Genomic DNA, 13,727 nt, shown 5'->3' with positions numbered 1-13,727 from the left:
CGCATCCCACACGCCGCACCCCACACGCCGCCTGGCCATCTCACACGCCGCCTGGCCATCTCACACGCCGCCGCCTGGCCATCTCACACGCCGCGCTGGCCATCTCACACGCCGCCTGGCCATCCCACACGCCGCCCTGGCCATCCCACCACGCCTCGCTGGCCAATCCCCACGCCGCCTGGCCATCTCACACGGCCGCCCTGGCACATCCCACACACTGCCTGCTGACCAACAAGATGGAGAAGAGCCAGGGCCTAGCACCAGCAGCACGAGGGTAACATCACAACAAGCCAGCGTTAGAGCCAGTGTTACCCCAGCCACCGTGACCACCTCGGTGATGAGGAGCCAGCGTTACCCCAGCCACCTGATCTGCACCTCTCAGTGAGTGAGGAGCCAGCGTACCCCAGCCACCTGCCACCTTCTGTGATGAGGAGCCAGCGTTACCCCAGCCACCTGAACACCTCTCAGTGATGCAGGAAGCAGCGTTACCTCAGCTCACCTGACCGACCTCATCAGGGATGAGGAGACCAGTGGTTACCCCAGCCACTGAACACCTCAGTGATGAGGAGCCAGCGTTTACCCCGAGCCACGCTGACCCACCTCAGTTGATGAGGAGCCAGCGTTTACCCCAGCCACTACTGACCACCGTCTCAGTGATGAGGACCAGCGTTACCTCAGTCACCTGACCACCTCAGTGATGAGGAGCCCAGTGCTTACCTCGAGCCACCTGACACCTATCAGTGATGAGGAGCCAGCTGTTACCCCAGCCACCTGACCACCTCAGTGATGAGGAGCCAGCGTTACCCCAGTGCCACCCTGACCACCTCGGTGATGAGGAGCCGAGTGGTCAGCCCCAGCCACTCGTGACCCCTCTCAGTGATGAGGAGCCAGCGTTACTCAGTCACCTGACCAACCTCAGTGATGAGGAGCCAGCGTTTACCCTCAGCCCACCTGACCACTCTCCAGCTGATTAGGAGCCCAGCGTTACCCAGCACCACTTGAACACCTCAGTGTATGAGGAGCCAGGCGTTTACCCCAGCCACCGGACCACCTCAGTGATGAGGAGCCAGCGTTACCTCAGCCACCTGACCACCTCAGTGATGAGAGCCAAGCGTTACGCCAGCCACGGCTGGTACCCAGCAAGTGATTTCAGTTTGTTTTTCGTTCTACTTTTGTTTGCTCTTTTACATGTGATGTCCATCTCTGATAAGCTACCAAGGAAAGGACTACGAACAGCCCATATACATATGTAGCCTTAGAAATAAGGTTCATGAAATCAATAACTTGTTAAGATCAGATAACATTCACTATATGAGCCATTTCTGAGACTCACTTAGATAATTCATTTATTTGATACAGCAGTAGCGATACAAGGCTATAACGTCTACAGAAGAGACAGGAATGCCTATGGGGGAGGTGTGTGTATCTCTGTAATGCTTCAAGAGGATCTCGTGTCAAATGTTGAAGCGCTGTGGTCATATAAAGCCTAATCTTTTGGGGTGTTGCTATAGGTCACCAAGTGCTAACGGTCAGTATCTAGATAATGTGTGTGAAATGCTTGATAGTGTGTGTGGGATGTTAACAAAGGTCTATTTTCTGGGTGACCTGACCATTGGCTGGTCAGCAACTAGCTGTCCTCTCAACAGGAAGCTTCTAACTGTGACTAATGGCTGTAATATAACCCAGGTTATCACTCAACCAACTGGACCAACACGGTCCCGTGTGGCTCAGTTGGTAGAGCATGGCGCTTGCAACGCCAGGGTTGTGGGTTCATTCCCCACGGGGGGACCAGGATGAATATGTATGAACTTTCCAATTTGTAAGTCGCTCTGGATAAGAGCATCTGCTAAATGACTTAAATGTAAATGTGTTGGATCTGTGACCACTTGTATTGATCATATCTTCACTAAGGCTGCAGAGCTTTGCTCAGCAATATCAGTTCCCATTGGCTGTAGTGACCAGAACATTGTGGCAATAACAAGGAAWAMCAAAGTGCCAGATGTTCATTTGATGAATTCATAAGAGATCATACTAAATGTTTTCTCAGGACTCTTGTTAAAGATTTGATGTGATGTGTTTGAGGAAGTGAATYCAGATGCAGCACTGGAAGTATTTGTAGAAATATTCCTGCTAATTGTTGACAAGAAAGCACCTGTTAATAAATGAACTGTTAGAGCCCCCTGGATTAATGATTAACTGAAAAATGTTATGGTTCTTTTATCTATTTTGTCTGCGTGCTACGTGTTTTCTCTGTCTGCGTGCTACGTGTTTTCTCTGTCTGCATGCTACGTGTTTTCTCTGTCCGCGTGCTACATGTTTCTCTGTCTGCGCGCTACGTGTTTCTCTGCTGCGCGGCTACGTGTTTCTCTGTCTCGCGCTACGTGTTTTGTTTGCTCGGTAGTGTTTTCTTGCGCGCGTAGTGTTTTCTCGCGTCTGGTTTCTCTGTCTGCGCCGTACGTGTTTCTCTGTCTGCGCGCTTACGTGTTTCTCTGTTGCGCGCTACGTGTTTCTCTGTCTGCGCGCTACGTGTTTCTTCTGTCTGCGCGCTACGTGTTTCTCTGTCTGCGCGCTACGTGTTTCTCTTTCTGCGCGCTACGTGTTTCTCTGTCTGGCGCGGCTACGATGTTCTTCTGTCTGCGGCGCTACGTGTTTCTCTGTCTGCGCGCTACGTGTTTCTCTGTCTGCCGCGGTACGTGTTTCTCTGTCTGCGCGGTACGTGTTCGCTGTCTGCGCGGTACGTGTTTCGCTGTCTGCGTGCTACGTGTTTTCTTCTGTCTGCGGTACGTGTTTCCTGTCTGCGTGGTGACGTGTTTCTCTGTCTGCGTGACGTGTTTCCTGTCTGCGCTACGTGTTCTCTGTCTGCGTGGGACGTTGTTTCTTCTGTCTGCCGTGACGTGTTTCTCTGTCCTGCGTGACGTGTTTCTCTGTCTGCGCTGGGACGTGTTTTCTCTGTCTGCGTGGTACGTGTTTTCTCTGGTCTGCGTTTGCGTGTCTTCTCTGTCCTGCTCGCTACGTGTTTCTCTGTCTGCGTGCTACGTGTTCTGTTCTGCGTGGGACGTGTTTCTCTGCTGCGTGGGACGTGTTTCTCTGTCTGCGTGCTACGCTGTTTCTCTGTCTGCGTGGTACGTGTTTCGCTGTCTGCGTGTACGTGTTCTCTGTCTGCGTGCTACGTGTTTTCGCTGTCTGCGTGCTACGTGTTTTCTCTGTCTTGCGTCTCACGTGTTTCTCTGTCTGCTGGGACGTGTTTCCTGTCTGCGTGCTACGTGTTTCTCTGTTCTGGTGGGACGTGTTTCTCTGTCTGCGCGCTACGTGTTTTCTCTGTCTGCGCGCTACGTGTTTCCTCTGTCTTCGCGCGCTACGTGTTTCTCTGTCTGCGTGGTACGTGTTTCGCTGTCTGCGTGGTACGTGTTTCTCTGTCTGGTGTGCTACGTGTTTTTTTGCTGTCTGCGTGCTACGTGTTTCGCTGTCTGCGTGCTACGTGTTTCTCTGTCTGCGTGCTACGTGTTTCTCTGTCTGCGTGGGACGTGTTTCTCTGTCTGCGTTTGGTGACGTGTTTCTCTGTCTGCGCGCTACGTGTTTCTCTGTCTGCGCGCTACGTGTTTCTCTGTCTGCGCGCTACGTGTTTCTCTGTCTGCGCGGCTACGTGTTTTCTCTGTCTGCGTGGTACGGTTTCGCTGTCTGCGTGTACGTGTTTCGCTGTCTGCGCGGTACGTGTCGCTTGTCTGCGCGGTTACGTGTTTTCGCTGTCTGCGTGCTACTGTGTTTCTCTGTCTGCGTGGACGTGTTTCTCTGTCTGCGTGGGACGTGTTTCTCTGTTCGTGTCGTGTTTCTCTGTCTGCGTGCTACGTGTTTCTCTGGTCTGCGTGCTACGTGTTTCTCTGTCTGCGTGCTACGTTTTCTCTTGTCTGCGTGGTACGTGTTTCGCTGTCTGCGTGGTACATCGTTTCGCTGTCTGCGTGCTAACTGTTTCTCTGTCTGCGCGGCTACGTGTTTTGTCTTGTCTGCGCGCTTTACGTGTTCTCTCTGTCTGCGCGCTCGTGTTTCTCTGTCTGCGTGCTACGTGTTTTCTCTGTCTGCGTGCTACGTGTTTTCTCTGTCTGCGTGCTACGTGTTTCTCTGTCTGCGTGCTACGTGTTTCTCTGTCTGCGTGCTACGTGTTTCTCTGTCTGCGTGCTACGTGTTTCTCTGTCTGCGTCTAGTTTTTCTGTTGCGTGCTCTCGTTCTCGTCTGCGTGCTACGTGTTTCTCTGTCTGCGTGCTTACGTGTTTTCTCTGTCTGCGTCGCTACGTGTTCTCTGTCTGCGTGGGTGTTGTTTCTCTGTCTGCGCGCTACGTGTTTCTCTGTCGCGTCTACGTGTTCTCTGTCTGCTGGGGACGTTTTCTCTGTCTAGCGAGGGACGTTTCTCTGTCTGCGTGCTTACGTGTTTCTCTGTCTGGCGTGACGGATGTTTCCGCTGTCTGCGTGCTACGTGTTTCTCTGTCTGCGTGCTACTGTTTCTCTGTCTGCGTGGGACGTTTTTCTTCTGTCTGCGTTGCTACGTGTTTCTCTGTCGCGTGGGACGTGTTTCTCTGTCTGCGCGCTACGTGTTTCTCTGTTCTGCGCGCTACGTGTTTTCTCTGTCTGCGCGCTACGTGTTTCTCTGTCTGCGTGGTTACGTGTTTCGCTGTCTGCGTGGTACGTGTTTCTTCTGTCCTGGTTTGCTACTGTTTTGCTGTCTGGTGCTACGTGTTTTCGCTGTCTGCGTGCTACGTGTTTCTCTGTCTGCGTGCTACGTGTTTCTCTGTCTGCGTGGGACGTGTTTCTGTCTGCGTGGGACGGTTTCTCTGTCTGCCGCTACGTGTTTCTCTGTCTGCGCGCTACGTGTTTTCTCTGTCTGCGCGCTACGTGTTTCTCTGTCTGCGCGCTACGTGTTTCGCTGTCTGCGCGGTACGTGTTTCGCTGTCTGCGCGGTCGTGTTTTCGCTGTCTGCGTGCTGCGACGTGTTTCTCTGTCTGCGTGGTACGTGTTTTCTGTCTGCGTGCTACGTGTTCTCTGTCTGGTGCTACGTGTTTCTCTGTCTGCGTGCTACGTGTTTCTCTGTCTGCGTGGTACGTGTTTCGCTGTCTGCGTGGTACGTGTTTCGCTGTCTGCGTGCTACGTTGTTCTCTGTCTGCGCGCTACGTGTTTGTCTCTGTCTGCGCCGCTACGTGTTTCTCTGTCTGCGCGCTACGTGTTTCTCTGTCTGCGTGCTACGTGTTCTCTGTCTGCATGCTACGTGTTTCTCTGTCTGCGTGCTACTTGTTTGTCTGTCTGCGTGCTACGTGTTTCTCTGTCTGCGTGCTACGTGTTTCGTCCGTCCGTCCACAGGCGTGGAAGGAAGTTAAAGTAATTCCACTGCTCAAAAATAGTAAAGCACCTTTTGCTGTCTAACAGCCGCCCAATCAGTTTGCTGCCTGTTCTTAATAAACTGGTGCAGAGAATTGTTTTTGACCAAATACAAAGCCATTTTTCAGAGAACAAGTTAACTACTGACTTTCAGTATGCTTATAGAGAAGGAGACTCAACTTGTACTGCTCTGACTCAGATGACTGATGATTGGTTAAAAGAAATGGCTAATAACATGATACAGTGCCCTCCTAGTATTGGCACCCTTGGTAAATATGAGAAAAATGGTCTGTGAAAAAAAATTATATTGTTTATCCTCTTGGCCTTTCATTCAAAATATTCACAAAAATCTAACCTTTAATATAAAGTAAAATAATTGAAAGAAAAAATAAATTCTTATCATAAAACAAATATTTCTCAAGTATGTGTGCCACTGTTATTGACAATCCTTCATTCAATACTTTGTGCAACCTCCCTTTGTCAAGATAACAGCTCCGAGTCTTCTCCTATAATGTGTAATGAGGTTAGAGAACACATGGCAAGGGATCTGAGACCATTCCTCCATACAGAATCTCTCCAGATCCTTCAGATTCCCAGGGCCACGCTTTAGCTCTTCTGTGGGGTTTAGGTCAGGGGACTGGGACGGCCATGGTAAAACCTTGATTCTGTGGTCAGTGAGCCATTTTTGTGTTGATTTTGAGGTGTGCTTTGGATCATTGTCCTGCTGGAAGATCCAACCACGGSCCAGTTGAAGCTTCCTAGCAGAGGCAGTCAGGTTTTAATTTAATATCTGCTGGTACTTGGAGTCCATGATGCCATGTAATCCTAACAAGTTGTCCAGTGCCTTTGAGAGAAAAATCAGCCCCACATCATCAAATATCCACCACCGTACTTCACAGTGGGGATGAGGTACTTTTCTGCGTGGATATGTTTCTGTCTACGCCAAACTCACCTCTSGTGTTTGTCTCCAAAAAGCTCTGTTTTGGTCTCATCTGACTATAGAACCCGGTCCCATTGAAAGTTCCTGTAACGTTTGGCAAACTGTAGGCGCTTGAGTTTGTTGTTTGTTGTGTGATGACAATAAAGACTTTTTTTTTATGGCAACCCTCCCAAACAACTTGTGGTTATGTAGTTTGAGACTTTCTGACCCCCAACATCTGTGATTCTCCAGCGTGATCCTTGGAGATTTTTTGGGCCACTCGAACCATCCTCCTCACTGTGTGTGGGGTCAATATAGACACACATCCTCTTCCAGGCTGATTGTTAACATCTCCTGTTGCTTTAAACTTCTTCATTATTGCCCTGATAGTGGAAATGGGCATYTTCAACCTTTGAGCTATTTTCTTATAGCCATTTCCTGATATGTGCAGCTCAACAGCATTACTGTATTCTCGGGTCTGTCCCATAGTAATGGATGACTATGGGAACTTGGCTTGTGTGTCACCTCATATTTATACCCCAGTGAAACAGGAAGTCATGGGTTATGACTTAAGTGTTCCTAATCACTCAGGTGAACTTATACGTCAAATATGAATGGGAATATACTTCACTTAGATTTTACTCATATGAATTTCTAGGGTTTCCAATTCTGGCACATGTTTCAGAGAAAAATATTTTTCACATTTAATTTTTATCACTAATTTTACTTCAGATAAAGGTTAGATTTCTGTGAATATTTTGAATGAAAGACCAAGAGGATAAACAGCAAAGGATTATTTGTAATTTTTTTTACAGTCCATTTTGTGGGCACTGTAGTTGGAGGGCACTGTAGTTGGACACTGTAGTTGGAGGGCACTGTAGTTGGAGGACACTGTAGTTGGAGGGCACTGTAGTTGGAGGGCACTGTAGTTGGAGGACACTGTAGTTGGAGGACACTTGTAGTTGGAGGACCACTGTATTGAGGACTGTAGTTGGAGGGCACTGTAGTTGGAGGGGCACTGTAGTTTGGAGGGCACTGTAGTTGGAGGACACTGTAGTTGGAACACTGTTAGTGGAGGACACTGTAGTTTGTAGACACTGTAGTTGGAGGACACTGAGTTGGAGGGCACTTGTAGTTGGAGGACACTGTAGGTGGGAGACCACTGTAGTGGAGGGCACTGTAGTTTGGAGGACACTTAGTTGGAGGGCACTGTAGTTGGAGGCACTTGTAGTTGTGGGCCACTGTATATGGAGGACACTTGAGTTGGAGGACACTGTAGTTGGGACACTGTAGTTGGAGGACACTGTAGTCTGTAGTTGGAGGGCACTGTAGTTGGAGGGCACTGTAGTTGGAGGCATTGTAGTTGGAGGACACTGATAGTTGGAGGACACTGTTAGTTGGAGGACCACTGAGTTGAGACACTGTAGTTGGAGGGCACTGTAGTTGGAGGACACTGTAGGTTGGAGGACTGTCAGTCTAGTGAGGGCACTGTAGTTGGAGGGCATTGTAGTTGGAGGGACACTGTAGTTGGAGGACACTGTAAGTTGGAGGACACTGTAGTTTGGGCTTATTGGAGGCCACTGTAGTTTTGAGGGCTGTAGTTGGAGGACACTGTATTGCTGGAGGACTATGTAGTTGAGGACACTGTCTGTAGTTGAGCCGTAGTGGGACACTAGTTGGAGGACACGTAGTTGGAGGGACTGTTGAGGCACTGTGTGTGAGGGCACTTGTAGTTGGAGGGCACGTAGTTGGAGGGAACACTGTAGTTGGAGGACACTGATTGGAGGACACTGTAGTTGGAGGACCGAGTTGGAGGACACTGTTAGTTGGAGGACACTGTAGTTGGAGGGCACTGTAGTTGGGGACATTGTAGTGGAGGGCACTGTAGTTGGAGGGCACTGTAGTTGGAGGGCACTGTAGTTGGAGGACACTGTAGTTGAGGCACTGTAGTTCGTATTGGAGGGCACTGTAGTTGGAGGCACCTGTAGTTGGAGGGCACTGTAGTTGAGGGCACTGTAGTTGGAGGACACTGTAGTTGGAGCTGTGTTAGATTTCGGTGCAGCCTTTTTAATGTTATTGTCATTACATTGTTATTTTAAAGAAACTCACTTGCTATGACTTTACATGACCTGCCATCACCTGGTTGGAGAGTTAGCCTATTCAACCAATAGAACCCAGAGGAGTGTTCTTCAATGGAAGCTTCTCTAACATCAGATATGTACTGCGGTTGTCCTCAGGGCAGTTGCCTTGGCCGTTACTCTTCTCTATTTTTGCTAATGATTTGCCACTGGTCTTACACAAAGCTAGAGTGACTATGTATGTGGATGATTCCACACTCTACATGTCAGCACCAAGCAGTGACATCACTGACATTCTAAACATGGAGTTACAGTCAGTATCAGAATGGGTGATGTAATAATAGGACTGGTCTTAAAACATCGACAACTAAAAGCGTTGTAATTGGTTCAAAACATTCTCGAAGACATAAACCTCAACTGGAGTTGTACATAAAGGGTGTGACCATTCAACAAGTTGAGGAATCTAAACTCCCAGGTATAACCTTATATGGTCAAGTCATATTGACTAAGTTGTTGTGAAGATGGGGAGAGGTCTGTCTGTTAAAAATATGCTCTGTGTTTTTGACACAAATCAACTACTAGTTATTCAGGCTCTGGTCTTGTCTCATCTTGATTACTGTCTGGTAAAACGGACTAGGTTCGAGGATATGGTCAAGTGCAGCACAGAAAGACCTGGCAAAGCTGCAGCTGGCTCAAAACAGAGCAGCACGCCCTTAACTGCACATATAGACCTAACATCAACATGCAGGTATTTCCTGGTTGAGGGTTGACCTGAGATTAACTGCATAAATTCTTGTTTTTGTGAGAAATATTAWTGTTGAAATGTTCCATATTGTCTGTATAATCAACGTACATATAACTGACAGACATGCATATGCCACCAGGGGTCTCTTCAGTCCCCAAATCCAGAACGAATTCAAGGCAATGCACATTATTATACAAAGCCATGATCACATGAAAATCCCTTCCTTCTCAAATTACTCAAACAGCTAAATTTGCTTTAAAAACAACAACCAAATAAAACACCTCMCAACACAACGCCTTTCCCCTATCTGACCTAGTTGTAATGTCTGTTCATGTTTTTAAAATTATGTCAATTGTAAAGTATTTTTGTCTGTGATATCTTTTTCATTATGTGGTGGACCCCAGGAAGACTTGCTGTCACCATTGCAGTCGGCTAATGTAATGGGGATCCTAATAAAATCTCTAATGTTCCTCTCCTCTGAGTCTTCACCAGTAAATTAGGTTCTCGTTAGCTTTCCTTCCCTGTTTCTTCCTCTCTCGTTCCCATCCTCTCTCGGTAACGCTGTTCTATTGTGTTGCTAGGGGATGTTTATGTAGCTGTAACTCTCAACATTTCTAAATCAATCTTTGGTATCTCAGCGGACTCTCTATATCTCTTGTGTGTGTGTGTAGGCCTGTGTGTGTGTGTGTGTGTATGTGCAGGCCTGTGTGTGTGTGTATGTGCAGGCCTGTGTGTGTGTGTGTGTGTGAGTTCTATTGGGTGCTTGTTACCATGGTGACAGTGGCTCTGATGTGGATGTTGATTCTCTCTCCAGGTGTTTTCCAACAGTGATGAAGCTCCCATTAACAAGAAGCTTCCCAAGGAGCTGCTGCTCAGGTTAGTTACACACACACACCCACACCTACACCTACACACCTACACACACACACACACCTACACCTACACACACATACACCTACACACACATACACCTACACACACACACCTACACACACACACCTACACACACACACCTACACACCTACACACACACACCTACACACACATCACACACACACACACACACACCACACACACACACACCTACACCTACACCTACACCTACACCTAACACCTACACCTACACACACACACCCACATACACACCTACACCTACACACACACACCTACACACCTACAACCACACACACACACAACCTACACACCACCACACACCTACACACCTACACACCTTAAACACACCTAACACACACACACACCTACCCACACACACACACCTACACCTACCACCTACACCTAACACACCTACACACCTACACCTACACACACACACCTACACACACACACCTACACACCCGAGTGCTCGCCCCAGGGCTTAAAGTGTGAGAGTAACTTATTAAAAAAGGACACGGCTGGCCTCACTTAGCAGACTGTTAACCTTGAGTGGTTAGGTGTGTGTGTCTGTCACCTTTGAAATGTATGTCTACTAGCTATGCGACCTACAGCGTCTGTGTGTAACCCTACTAATCTGAGATCACTGTCTAACACACACACMCACACMCACACACACACACACACTGGTATAATGGTGTATATAGGTGGGTTCTGTCTGTCTGAAGTTCACACAGCTGGAGCTGAGCACTGCGGAAGTTCCCACAGAGGCTATTTATAGCACGAACAACACCTACAGAGCCTTCAGAAAGTGTTCACACCGCTAGACTTAGTCCACATGTTGTTGTTGTGGATTAAAGAGAGATGATGTGCCACTGACCTACACCCAATACCCCAAAATGTCCAAGTGGAATTATGTTTTTACAAATTTAATTCATTAAAAGCTGAAATGTCTTGAGTCAATAAGTGTTTAACACCCTTTTTGTTATGGCATGCCAAAATAAGTTAAAGAGTAAAAATGTGTTTAATAAGTTGCATGTAATAGTGTTTAACAGGATTGTTGAATGACTACCTCATCTCTGTACCCCACACATACAATTATCTCTAAGGTCCCTCAGTCGACCAGTGAATTTCAAACACAGATTAGACCAGGGAGGTTTTCCACATTTTACCTTTACCTTTAAATCGCTCTGAATAGGAGCGTCTGCTAAGTGATGTAAATGTTAACTGCCTTGCTCAATAGCAGAACGGCAGATTTTTCCACCTMGTCAGCWMGGGGATTTGAACCAGCGATCTTTCGGTTACTGGCCCAACACTCTGAACCGTTAGGCGACCTGCCATTGGCCTCATGGTGAAATCCCTTCCTCTCCGGCAACTAGGAAGGACGCCTATTTATTTATAGTGACCTCGGTGTGTTGATACATCATCCAAAGTGTAATGAATAACTTCACTAGGCTCAAAGGGATATTCAACGTCTTCTTTATTTTCTTTTTACCCATCTACCAATAGGTGCCCTTCTTTGCGAGGCGTTGRAAAACCTCCCTGGTCTAATCTGTGTTTTGAAATGTACTGCTCGACTGAAGGACCTTACAGATAATTGTATGTGTGGGGTACAGAGATGAGGTAGTCATTCAACAATGGTGCAGCCACCACCATGCTTGAAAATATGAAAACTGGTACTCTGTGATGTTTCCCCGAACATAAACACTTTATATTCAGGACATAAAGGTAATTTATTTGCCACATTTCTTTTTCAGTTTTACTTTAGTGTCTTTTGCAAAACAGGACACATGTTTTTGGAATATTGTTTATTCTGTACAGGATTCCTTTTAACTCTGTCATTTAGGATTGTATTGTGGAGTAACTACAATGTTGGTTGATCCATCCTCAGTTTTCTCCCATCACAGCCATAAAACTCTAACTGTTTTAAAAGGGAAGGTAGAAAAGAGGAATACCTAGTCAGTTTGTACAACTGAATGCATTCAACTGAAATGTGTGTTCCTCATTTAACCCTCTGAATCAGAAAGGTCCGGAGGCTGCCTTAATCGACGTCATCAGTGCCCGGGGAGCAGCAGTTTTTTGTGTTAAACAGTGTGGACCAGTATGGAGGGAATAAAGGATTTGATGATTCACTCAACAGAAACACTCACAGCTGTAATCGCCCCAAAGGGTGTGAAATACTTATGTAAATGAGATTTTCTGTATTTCATTTTCAATACATTTGCACAATTTCTAAACCATATTTTCACTTTGTCATTATGGGATATTGTGTGTCTATTTAATACATTTAATTCTGTCGTAATACAACCAAAATGTGGAATAAGTCAAGGGTATGAATATTTTCTGAAGGTACTGTCTAGAACACACAAACTGGATCGTGTGTGTGTGTGTGATGGAACCAAGTATGCGTGATTAAGTGTACAATGGCCTCTCCGCGCTCCCAGCCAGTCGTCAGAGAGACAATTATCAACTCTTGTCTGATTGGTCAGCTGCTCCACTGATCAATGAGTGTGTGTTACATGACATGTGCTCTGTTACTTTGCTCCATCTGACCCCCACACACACACACACACCACACACACACCACACATATAACCCCCCCACACACACACAGCATTTGTCTCTGTCATGAGGGAATAATGGAAGTGCTAGTTTCCTGAGCGGTGGAAGGTTAGTGTGATGTGATGTGTGTGGGGGAGGTTAGTGTGTGGTAGTGTGTGTTATTGGGGGGAGGTTATGGTGTGTGGGGGGGAGGTTATGTGTGTGGTGTGTGTGTGGGGGAGGTTATGTGTGTGTGTGTTAGTGGGGAGGGTTGTGTGTGTGTGGGGGAGGTTATGTGTGTGGTGTGGTGGGGAGTTGTGTGTGTTGTGGGGGAGGTTATGTTGGGTGTGTGTGGGGGGTTATGTGTGTGTGTGTGGGGGGGGGGGAGTTGTGTTGTGGGGAGTTTATGTGTGTGTTTATTGGGAGGAGGTTTGTGTGTGTGTGGGGGGTTGAGTGTGTGTGTGGAGGGGGGAGGTTATGCGTGTGTGTGTGTGTGTGTTAACTGACCCACTGGATTACCCCTTTGGCTAATAGCTACATGCTAACTCAGTTGGCCTTTTGCTAAACTGGCCAGTCTCTTTCTGTAAGAATGCCTCTTTCTCTCTGCAGAATCTTCTCCAACCTGGACGTGATCACATTGTGCAGTGTGCCCAGGTGTCCAAGGTAAGGCCCACCCCTACAGGTATCATGACGACTGACTGAAATCACATTTGAGTATTTAAAGTTCCACATTGTGCTCAATCTGCCCTACTAAAATCAAATCTTATTTGTCACATGCTTTGTAAACAACAGGTATAGACTAACTAAATGCTTACTCACGGCCCTTTCCAAAACGCAGAGAAGAAAAATAGCAAAAATAATAATAATTCAAGGAATAAATACACAATGAGTAATGAAAGCTTGGTTATATACACAGAGTACCAGAACCGAGTCGATGTGCAGGGGTGCGGAGTAATTGAGGTAGATATGTACATATAGGTAGGGGTAAAGTGACTAGACAACAGGATAGATAATAGACAGTAACAGCAGTATACTGTAGGTAGGGTAAAGTGACTAGACAACAGGATAGATAATAGACAGTAACAGCAGTATACTGTAGGTAGGGTAAAGTGACTAAACAGGATAGATAATAGAACAGTAACAGCAGTATACTGTAGGTAGGGGTAAAGTGACTAGACAACAGGATTAG

The 13,727-nt window shown here is 47.1% G+C and overlaps 1 pseudogene; it reads left to right on the top strand.

Annotated features, from left to right (window-relative positions):
* The window catches only part of LOC112071342 (F-box/LRR-repeat protein 2-like), a 47,101-nt pseudogene that overhangs the window by 9,050 nt on the left and 24,324 nt on the right, over nucleotides 1-13,727 (top strand).

The sequence above is a fragment of the Salvelinus sp. IW2-2015 genome, unplaced genomic scaffold, assembly GCF_002910315.2.
Source record: "Salvelinus sp. IW2-2015 unplaced genomic scaffold, ASM291031v2 Un_scaffold1588, whole genome shotgun sequence".
NCBI classification, from domain to species: domain Eukaryota; kingdom Metazoa; phylum Chordata; class Actinopteri; order Salmoniformes; family Salmonidae; genus Salvelinus; species Salvelinus sp. IW2-2015.
Note: the sequence above shows the minus strand (reverse complement) of the source record. Positions and strands in the feature narration are given on the sequence as shown.